The following is an 11,794-nucleotide window of genomic DNA, read 5'->3' as shown; positions in this document are numbered from 1 at the left end:
TTGTCACCCCTGCGTTTGGTGAGCATTGATTGGCTGGCTCAGATTTGGGACTTATGAATGAGAGGCATTATGGAAAAATGCTATTGGAACAATAGTAGAGCCACCAGAGTGTTATTATTAGGGCATGGCTTGGTTTTTAGTTATGCAGCTATGACTTTCTCTTTGTTCCACTGATGGGTTTTGAAGGTATCAGCCAAATTGGGAAAGTGGCGTTGCTGGTTTGTGGGAAAAGAATGTGCTGTCTGAAAGAATCTCTTAACCCTTAAATCTGTTTAAATCAACCACCTTCCTCTTCAGATAAATAAGGACTCTCTCTAAAATTTGGAAAATAAGAATCTCTGTCTTACTTATTATGCAAACAAATTTCTTTGAAGGGCACTATTCAGAAGCATCTAAATCTCTCAAATGGCCCAAGCAGCAGAGCCAGAAGGTCCCAGGGAAAGCATTATTCTTAGTGTAGCCTGGTAGGTATCTTGAAAAAAGATCCTTAAACTACATGCTTTTTGACAGACAGAACACTTACCAGTCTCCTCACTCTACATGGTCCCATAGTAACTGGTGGTCACCAACTGACGCAGCCCAGAATTCTGGTTGTGATTAGAGCTCACAAAGACTTTCTTGTCGGTAATTAGTCATAATATTCTGAATGAATGCCTGATATTAATCAGTCAATCAAATGGCATTTATTAAACTCTTACCAAATTCCAGACACTGTGCTAAGTGGTAGGGAAGCAAAGAAAAACCACTGTCCTTGCCTTCAAGACATCACAGTCTTAATAGGAAAAACAACATGCAAAAAAAAAAAAAAAAAAGATATATAAGATATATATAATGTCAATCAATGAAAGTCAAGCCTCTTTGACTCCTGGCCCAGGAGACTGGTTGAGTCTGAGAGGCAGATCTTCTTTACTCTTGACTTGTCCTAGAGCAGATCAAGACTTTGGGGATAGCTCCAATCTTCCATTTTTAGGATGGACCCTCGTTTTTCCTATTTCATTCCCAGTGGGTCTCTTTTTCAAATTTTTCTCTTTGAAATAGTAGCAACCCTGTTTTCAGTGTTGTAATTTTTCCCTCCTGTCACATAAAGTTGATCTCATGGATTCAGTGAGTGGTTTTGTATGCTAAAAAGTAACTGTCCCCTCCTCTCTAATAGAAGCCTAAAGATTTTTTCCCCCAGGGAGGACACTTTGGGCCCAACCTCCTCATTAAACTTCAATTACAATGAAACGGATTTCATCATCTACCTTTTGGATCTTCCCCTTTGCTACTTAAGTAGGGAAATGCTAAGGTGCCATCTAGTGGGTGGCTCCAGAATGCTTCAAATGGGCCGGCCAGGCAATATCTGGGTCCCCATAAGATTAGAACAAATGAAGTCTGATTTTATGGCTTAAATATAGTCAGCTGATTGCCTAGCATCTCATTCTACCCGCAGTACATTTGGGGGGGGCAGGTAGAAGGGGACTGGGGAGGATGGGGACCACACTAAAAACAGACTCCTCTGTTCATGAGTGCCATCGGTGGGCTGGCTACCCCCTCCCCTGGAGAGGACCGTCCCTTCGGCTTGAGCCCTTGCCTTTCCCTGATGCTTCTTTCCCCTGGGGGACCACTAATGTTCTTCTAAGTCTCATGTAGTGCCCCCAAACTTTCCCCCATGTTTCTTCCACTGTTTTGGGGTGGACCATCAGAACCTTCACCTCCAAGCCCCTTCTCACCTCCTTATAGCTGGAACGTTCTCAAGCACTGGATCTTCTTTTTCTATCTCCTCCCCCTAATTCCTCTCCTTTCAGTGCTTAGGGTCAACTGATCCAAGGAGGCTGAAATTTCAGGTCTCAGGCAAACTCAGGTCTTGGAGGGGTTCGAGGAGATTTGGGAAGCAGAAGTTTTCAGGGTCCTAGGAAGATCCAGGACTTCTGTTAGGGATATCTCTGCTAGATGATCGACTTTTTATGACCTGGTTTGAGAAACTAAGAACCCCTTATATATTTGTTCCTCTGAGAATATAAATTCTGACTTGTAAATAATTGATCTACAAATGAACTTTGGGCAAGTGAAAGACTATTTGTACATTACTATCCCCCAAACCAGTTCCTTTCCTCCAAAATGTCTTGCTGGTTTTGGTTTTTGGTTCAGATCCAAGACAACCTTGTTGTGGACACATAATAATGATAATAATAACCGTGGGTTTGCCAAGAATTTTATTTATATTATCCTTTTTCATTCTAATAACCTAGGGAGAGAAATGCTATAATTATCACCATTTTACATATGAGGAAACTGTGACTGAAAGAGACAAAGTAATTTGCTCTGTGTCATACAATGTCTGAGGCAGGATTCAAATACAGATTTTCCTGATTCCAGTTTTCTGCTCTCTATCCAAAATACCATCTGTGTAATAATAAATATGAATTGCTATTTGCTATTCTTTAAAAAGAACTGCATCAGAAACAATATTCTTAGTGGATAATGTCTTGCCTTTCATCTGCAGATCTGAAAACAGAACTAGACTAAGAAGAATTCCAATGCCTCAGATACCCTAAGTCCAGTTATTTAGATGGATCCATATTGCCCTGTTTGCCACATTTCAGGGGTTTGGTACTTTGAATTCCTTTGGGCTCTTTTCAAGTTTTCTAGTTGTCTGCTTATATCTATCTTCCTGGGATTTACAGACAGTACAAAGTACTGTCCAAACTGCTAAGGATTATCAGCTCTGTTAGAATCAATACAGTCATTGTTTTATTTAGGGGCTTTGTGGGGGTGAGAAGATGAGGGTTTAACTGTCATCCAGATAGCCTGAGGAGTTGGATTGTATATAAACTTGAACACACAAATTCTGTATGCTTCTGAGAGGTGGGATGGTGTAAAGGAAAGCATGTTGGATCTTCAAAGGGGAACCTAAGTTCAAATCCTGATTCTGCTGCTTATGCTTCTGTGATTTTGGGCACAGCACTGACCTCTCTGGACATTAGTTTTTCATCTATAAAATGAAGAATGTGCACTAGATAATCCCTAAAGTCTTCTCCCTCTTACTCTGTAATCCTATAGTGTGAACTTCATTAAGTTTGGAGTGTAGAAGGCAGAGAAATCTGAAAAGTTTTATAAAGAATTTTAACTAACAAGAAAGATGGAAAAAGGCCTAGCTCTCTTCTGAGTCTTTGTAATGCCTATATTATATTTAATTTATACAACAAGGTCATAAGGACAAGTACCTAATTGGTTCCACAAAGAGTTAGTTAGTTTCCAGAAAAAGGCAATTCTCAGCTAAAGTTGCTTGGGATATATATATCAGTAGATGAATATAAACATTAATTATAATTTGAGGAACCCCCAATGAAAAACAAAACCTTGGTGGGAGCTAAGCATTCCCTATATCCAACCAACTTCCTCAGTTTCCAGGTCAGTCTGAGTTTGATAATAAGCTTTGAGTAAGATAATGTCTAGCCATGTAAAGATAGAGTCAAACAAGACTGATAAATAACAAATATTGAAGTAATTTTGCCAAAGGACACAAGAGCCAATCAAGAATGTAATAGGGATTTACAAAAAATTTCTAACATTAAGTCAGATAGTTGACTGGGTCTAAGACCTTGAAGTAGTATCAAAAACAATCATTCAGAATGGATCCTGGTTGTGAGCAGTAATTGACCCCAAAGAAACTAAATAGCTCAAGTCCAGAATATGGTAGTAGAGAGAAACCTAGTGACCACAAGACTAATGATGACCTGATACCCAACACAGAAGTGGGATGCTCAGCAGACAGTAGTGGAGAATAGTCCAATGACATCCCAAAGAACATTAGCAGCTCTGTACCATCAGAGGTATAAGCTGCTCTGGACACATATGCTTCCTACATATGTGCTCTCCATAGGTACTCCCTTGTAACCTAAGTTCTCTGTATGTTTCTCTCCTCTACTTGTGGGAAAATGTATTTCATGCCTGCATGAGAGGGACTCTTGTCACTTTATTTGTTATGATATTAAACTGAGTGGCTTTTGGTTTGGACTCTATTGTGTCTTTGGGGTGGCAAGTGAAAGCAAACATTAATGGGAATTTATAAACCATGGCTGTGAGAGAGTGCTGACTCATAGAATACCTCAAACTTGAAGAAGCAATTTTAAGAAGTCACATGTGAAGGGAGTGCCCTGGGTGTTATCCATAAGGTAGAAGGGGAAATGGAGAGGGAGATGTGCTTCATGAATGAAAATACTAATCTCAACCCATTACTAACAGGCTTTACTATGTAGGAAAAATTCTTCAAACTGGAATGATATTCCACAAGAATCTTGTTTGAATAGGCTAAGAAAACTTGGCTGAGGTGACCTAAGGTGATGATAAATTATCAAATTAGTTAGGAATGGAGTCATTCCAGAAACTGGAATAGAGTATAGTGTTCTAGCTAAAGCCTGAAAAGGAATCCCGAAGGGAAGAAGTCTCAGCATCTTCCTTGGATCTCCTCCCTCCCCACTCCTTTCTATTTCTTTTGGCTGGAAGAAGACATTTTAAATTTTGGAGGACTGGAATATGTTAGATTTCCCTTCTTCCCATTATTGTCCTAGAAGAATACCCAGATTACCAGCCATAAGGGTTTTCATTCTATACAGTGTTCCCTTCTTCATTGCTAAGTTTCTTGGGGAGGGAGTAGTTGGCTTTCATTGTGGAGACAGGACTTAGGCTAGCCATCCTTCCCTCCCTTCGAATCCATAGTTTTGACTCACCAAACTTTAACAACCCAACATGCCCCTGTTCAGGTACTTCATCTTCTTCTCCCATAGCCATTTCCCAATCCCCTCTCTCTTATAGCTGCTTTTATGTCCTGTCTTCCTCCCTCAGAATAGAAGCTCCTTGAGGGCAGGGACTGCCTTTTTGCTTTTATTTGTATCCCCAATACTTAGCATTGTGTCTAGCATGTGTCCTTATTTAGTCATTCAGTCCCTGCTGACTCTGTGACCCTGTGGACCATAGCACACCAATACTGCCTACGGGGTTTTCTTAGCAAAGATACTGGACTGTTTCACCATTTCCTTCTCCGGTAGATTAAGGCCAACTAGATTGCTAGTGTCTGAAGCCAGAATTCAGGTTTTTCTGATGCCAGTCTCAGGCTCTATTCACTGAGCCACCTGGCTGCTGCCCACCATGTAGTAAGCATTTAATAAATGCCTTGGGAGCCAAGAACAGTGGAGCTATAGCTTTATAAGGAGCAGGCTTAAGTCCACTTTCGCCTGGAAGCTATGTGTCCTGGTGGGAGGAAATCACATACTTCTGAGGAAATATTAGATACCAATTAAGCATAGTGTTTTAATTTTAATCATTTTCCACTTGCGCCTGACTCTTGATTCAGGGTTTTCCTGGTAAAGATGCTGGAGTGGTTTGCCATTTCTTTCTCCAGCTCGTTTTACAGGTAAGGAAATTAAGGCAAATAAAGTTAAAGGACTTGATCAGATTCACACAGCTAGTAAGTGTCTGAGGCCAGATTTGAATTCAGGTCTTCCTGATTCCAGATCCAACATTCTATCCACTGTGCCGCTTAGCTACACCTTTCTGGGAGCTAATGAGATCTGGCTGAGTAAAATGATTTATAGCTGATTATTTTGGTGGGGCAAGTATACTGATGAGTTTGAACTCGTAACCTTAGGGAATTACCATCAGTTTCTCGGGAGTATCCCGAGAACCCTGATGGGAAGATAAGACCTTGTTCTGGACCTGAGACTCATATGTGAAGGTGAGAATTAGGAGAAGGCTCCTAAGAGCTTATAGGACTCCAGTTTAATACAGACCTTGAATATCCAAGAAGTCTTATCTCATTCTCTAAGTTAGTAATGACTTTCTTCTCCAATCTTGCTTAAGGTTTTATTTAATACAATTCTTTAATATCAACAAGCATTTACTAGCAGAGCTATCAGATTTCATTTTGGGAGCAGCTAGATGACTCAGTGGACAAATCAGCTTCAGACACTTACTAGTTTTGTGACCCTGGACAAGTCATTTAGCCCTGTGTGCCTCAGTTTCCTCATCTGTAAAATGAGCTGGAGAAGAAAATGGCCCAAATGGGGTCATGAAAAATTGGACTGAAATGATGAACAACAACTTTAATGTAATGATTATTCTAATACGGCATTAATGAATCATAAGAAATGAGAAGCAGGTTGATTTCAGAAAAGCCTGGAAAGACTTGTTACGAACTGATGCTGAGTGAAGTGTTCCAGGAGAACATTGTACATAATAACAGCAAGATTATGTTATGATCAACTATGATTGATTTAACTGTTCTCAGCAATGCAGTGATCTAAGACAATTCCAATAGACTTGGGATGGAAAATGCCATACCCATCCAGAGAAAGACCTATGGAGACTGAATGTGGATCAAAGCATAGTATTTTCATCTTTTTGTTTTTTTTTTTCTTACGATTTTGTTCTGATTTTTTTTACAACATGACTAATATGTGAATATTTTAAAATGATTGTATGTATGACATATATCAGCTTGCTTGCTGTCTTGGGGAGGCGGAAGGTAAGGAAAGGAGAAAGGAAAAAATTTGGAACTCATAATCTTAAAAAAAAAAATGTTGAAAATTACCTTTACATGCAATTAGAAAAATAAAATAACATTGAGGAAAAAAAATAAAAATAAAAGTTCCCAGGAACTCTCAGCATTTAAAAAAAATCTTCAGTGGCTGCCTACTGCCATTTTGAATGAATGAATGATTAAACACTCTTTAAGCATTTCCTATGTATCAATCACTATGCTAGGTATAGCTAGTTCTATGATAATGGAACATATGCAGTTCTCCAAATCACCAAGCTATACAAAATGATGCAATAAAAACTACAGAGAAATGAGATGGGACACAATGCTCAAAAACTTGCTCAGTAGCATATTAAATAGGAAAATTGTGGCCACTTTCACAGCCTCTGGATGTTGCTTGACCTTTGTTTCAAACCACTTGAGTAAATTGGACAGTCCTGGGGAGTGGGGTGGGTGGGGTGGAGGCAGTCCTCTGCTCACATCTCCTAAGGTGCCAGAGGATAAATATAGCACTTTACCTTGACAAATACCTGGTTTGCTTGTGAAAGTGAGCATTGGAAAAGTTGCATCTCGAGTTGCAGCACACAAGTTCTTTGTGAAGTAGTGTGGTTTTGTGCATTCTCACTGTATCTTGTGGACGAAATAGGGGAAAAAAGAAAACTCAGTATTTGAATTATATGAGTCTTAATACAGCCAGTTATGCTATACCTTGTGTTGCAAAAACATGAATTTATTTCAGTGCTCTTGATGTATTAGAGCAGAAATGACTGTATATTGATTGTGTTGGAATAAATTTGTGTTTTTTAAATATGAGTTATAGTGTAATTGATTATACTAGGAATAACAATATAGAAGCAAGACAGTTCTTGCCTTCAATGAGTTTATATTTTAATGTGAGACAACATTTATAAGGAAGTGCTGGCCAGGGCAGAGAAGGCCTGGGGAATTACAGAAAAGTGAAGACATAGGGAAGTTTGCCCTTTCCAGAAGCAATAGCAAAATCAATTTGGTTATCATTCCCATAGCAACTGGGAAGTTGGGGGAAGTTTTGAAAGAAAGTGTTGCTATGTATAAGGTGCTAGGATAGGTTTGTGTAAATTAAATCTTCATTTAAACACATTAAATTTGCTTTTTTAAAGGTATTTATACCCTTCCCCATTTAAATTTTAAAAGCCCAGTTCAGGCTAGTTTAAGTACTAGTGTACATGGTCTAAAAAACCGATTATGTGTGTGTGTGTGTGTGTGTGTGTGTGTGTGTGTATATATAACTATTTTGTAATATAATTAGCTTCCTTTAAAATCCTAAGTGTTTAGGTATTTGAGAATATTACTACAAGGAGTTCATAAATTTCATCAGACTACTCAAAGAGCTTGAAACACAAAAAAAATATTAGGAATGCCTGGCATAAAAGACATACCATGTGTTGTTCATGAGAACAACCCCCCAAATCTGAAATAGTTTTAGAAAAATTTATTAGGTCATTTGGTAAAGGAGAGCAAGCTGGAAAGGAAGAATGACTCCCTTTCATCCAGATTTTCATTAGCTAGAATTCAGACAATGAAACTCACATGAACACAGTTAAGCAACTTTGCCAAGAGGACCACTTGAAAGCTGAGTAGATTGAGATGGATTTTGCTAAATATAAACATTCAATAAAATTTGAGTGAAATCAAAGCACAAGGGAATTCAAAACACAAGCTTGGGTGAATCTAGGACCTAAGAGAATATTGTAGAATCCTTGTAGAATATTCCTGGAAAATAACTGAATTTAAGGTGACATTCTGGGTTCCATCATTAGTCACAAAAAGTTAGGTTCAGACAATATCAATAAATGATCAATTGTAATCCACATGAGAAGGATCCTATCTCACTCTGATCCACTTTGACCTTGAATTATGTCAACCCTTACTCAACAGGGATAATTGAAAAAATTAGGTAATTACCACCCCCCTCCCCCAAATCTAAATTTAACCAATAACCAGAAGCTCTGTCTTAACCATATCTTTTTGGGGAAATGATTAAAAAAGGCCAAATCTCTCCCTTGATTGGATAAGGGGTGTGAATGAGTTAACTAGATTACTTGAAGACAGGAATGAATGATGGAATGAGTTATTTTAAAAAAAAATTTCTTTGCTCTTAGTACTTAGCATTGTAACCTTGTACATAATAGGCATTTAATACATTTTGTTGTTATTGTTGTTGAATTTAAACTGCCAAAAAACATGTGGCAGAAAGGAGCTGAAAGGAGAGGATTTTTTTTTTTTTTTTAAACAGAGAGCACACTGGATTTCTTGGGCATGGACGGAAGTAAGGACTTCAGGATCATTTAATTTTGCCTGGAGGTGGGGTGTGGAGCTCCTGAAAATGAAAAGTGTCACCTATGGGCTGTTAATGGCAGCAGAATCAGTGTCCCTACTGTTTTCTGCCCCTTCCATTGAAAAGTGCCTCACTCCTTTTTCACACAAGCATATCTGGGGCTGTCCGCTTAGGTCTCTTTATAGCCTGGCCTTGAGGGGCCAGAGCTCTGCATGGGGCTGTCAGAAGGCCTGAACAGGACTTTATTTGCTGTCTCGTGCCAGGCTGGAGCTACAGGACACGCTCTTTCTGACACTCTGAAAGCGGGAGCCAGGCTAGTCGGGGAACTGGACCATGTCATTATTGCTAGGGTTTTTTATTTTATTTTCCCCAAGGAGCCAAGTCAGCAGGCTTCTTCTCGGAAGTTTTACAGCCTGTGCTCCTTGAGTCTGAAGCAGGAATACAGCCCTGCTCCCTTCCGGAGCCGGGAGCACAGAGCCGGGATGGAGAGCTCACGCGGAGAGCACCAGCATCCTCACCCAAGGCCAGGGACCACCTGGCCGTTCTTGATCACTTTCTTTTCCTGGATCCCTGAAGCAGAAAGAAAGGGAGGCAGGACTGGGAGGGGGGAGGCAGCCGTCCTTACAGGCTGACAAGTCAGGATGCCGGAGCACCTCATAGAGATGCTTTGGCAGCTGCCTGGCTCTTCAGTAAAGCTCATGCAAGAGCAACACCTTGACGCTGCCGCGCCACCCCCTACTGTTCCTGACAGAGGCGGCTGAAGACAGGGAAGGGTTTGCATCTGTTTGACATTTCTAGGGGGTGGCCCCCTTTTGTGTTCGCCCCCTCCCAATTAACGAAGCCTCCTGGAGACTCCTCCTAAAGGATTGGTTTTGTCATCAGAACTGACAAGGAACAGATATGTGGGGGGAGGAGGCAGCTTGAGCCGGAGCTAGAATCTAAGACCTCTTTTCTAATGGGTCATTTGCATCATTTCCCTGACTTCAGCAAAAATACCAATTAAGTAACTCACAGCAGAGGAAGTACCTGCACTGGAGGAATTTGGTATCATAAGTAATGGGTCTAAATTGGCAGGCTTCCTCCATAGTCCCACCAATCTTCAAACCTACAGCTGCCTTGAGTCATGTAAAATGTACCTGCCTTTAATGTATAGTTTCATTTGCTTGAATCTTGAGCTAGGTAAAGATAATCAAAGAATGGCTTGGGGTAGAGAATTTAATATGAGGATCTGGTCTGAGCTGTAGACCCATTTATGTGCTAATGTTAGAATTTCAACCTTGGTCTTAAGGTCAAGATTAATTTAGTGAAAAATATTATTTTGTGACATGCAGACATCTCTTGGGGTAGTGAACAAGAATCTAAGAGTCTGAGGGGGAGTGAAGGCATCATGGGACATAGTATAACCCCTAATTGGTCCTTTAAAAGGATCTAGAAAGCCAGAGGGAGCATGATCTGAGGCAGTCTGACCCAGCCCATGACTTAACTCCAAGAATGGTGTCTCCTGTTGAGCATTTAATAGTGAATCTACTGGTATAAAATCATACAGGATAAGGGTCTTCTCTAGATGTCTGGAATACAGCCTCCTGGGGAAGGAGCCCCAAGAAATTTAGCTGCAGAGAAGGGAAGAGCATCCCTGTCACTAGCTGCTAATACCATTGGGAGGTGCTTAGGTGATGGGTGACTGGGTTGAATCCCTCCTGGGAATCCTACTAGCCACCAGGAACCCTCTCAGGTTCCTCCAGCTCACCTGGGCAGGGAACACTCCAGCCACTGAAACTGTGCTAGCCTTACTATGGACTGGTAATGGAAGAGTCTTTGAAATTATCCCCATACAGAAATACCTATCACTCACTCACCTTCAAAATTGTGATCACAGCTCAAATTTCATAAAACTTTCAGGTTTGTAAAATCCTTTACATATAATTCCTTATTTAATTTTCATGATAATCTTTCTGAAGGAGATGCTGTTAATTCCTGTTTTATAGATGAACAGATTGAGGTTCAGAGAGGTTAGGGGCCTCCCAGAGTCATACAGCTGTCTGAAGTAGGATTTGAACTCAGGCCTTTCTTCAATAACTCATTTATATGGGGATTCACACTTTCCTTAGAACAATTCTGGGAAGTAGTAGTAGTAATTAAAGTACTATTATTATTATATCTATCTCAGTAGAAAAGAAACTGAATATCAGGAAAGTTAAATAACGTGTCCATTGCCATGTAGGTAGCCAAGATTGAAATCCGGTTCCTCTAAATCCAAGGGCAAAAAAATTTGCCCCTACACAACTGTCCAAATAGGATGAAAGGCAAATGATTCCACTTAAACCTGTGAGTGAAGAAAGGGTCTCCATTTGTTCTTTAAAAATTTTTTTGAAGGGGGGCTGAGGCAATTGGGGTTAAGTGACTTGCCCAAAGTCACACAGCTATTAAGTGTGAAGTGTCTGAGGTCAGATTTGAACTCAGGTTCTTCTGACTTCAGGGTCAGTGCTTTGTTCACTGCACTATTTAGCTGCCCCAATGGTCTCTCTTTGGAGGATTATGGAGCCTCATATCCCCACAGTAGAAAAGAGGAAAGATTATTTTAAAAAGTTGTAAGTATTTTCAAACTCACATATATATATATATAATGTATATACATATATACATGTATATATGCATATACTCACACATATGCCATAAATGTATGTGAATATGTATACACACAAAAAAGTATAATTGTAAAAAAACCCAAATTAAATAGATGTGTGTGCATGTATGTGTGTGTATATATACACACACAGACACATACATAGGTGTTTTCATCATTCTATCCTCCATTCTCTCTCAAAGACAGTCCAAGCTCATGTTTGCTGCTTTCATAACACTATGCATCCATTATGCCATTTATTTTCCTCTTTTTCTTTTGCCTTAACTTTTTCCTGACATCAGGGTCTTTTTCAATGAGTTCTGTCTTTTCATTA

At 39.8% G+C, this 11,794-nt stretch overlaps 1 long non-coding RNA gene across 1 annotated transcript in view; it reads right to left on the bottom strand.

Moving 5' to 3' along the window:
- Nucleotides 1-672: 672 nt before the first annotated feature.
- LOC116422472 overlaps nt 673-11,794 on the bottom strand; it is a 31,474-nt gene continuing 20,352 nt past the window's right edge. Inside the window, exons 2-3 of the long non-coding RNA XR_004233138.1 lie at nt 1,713-1,891; nt 673-772 (exon numbers count right to left, since the gene is read on the bottom strand). This is a non-coding gene — a long non-coding RNA (uncharacterized LOC116422472). The remainder of the gene's footprint in view (nt 773-1,712; nt 1,892-11,794) is intronic.

This window comes from Sarcophilus harrisii, chromosome 3, assembly GCF_902635505.1.
Source record: "Sarcophilus harrisii chromosome 3, mSarHar1.11, whole genome shotgun sequence".
NCBI lineage: Eukaryota > Metazoa > Chordata > Mammalia > Dasyuromorphia > Dasyuridae > Sarcophilus > Sarcophilus harrisii.
The sequence above is the reverse complement of the archived record's forward strand: the minus strand, read 5'-3'. Positions and strand labels throughout refer to the sequence as shown.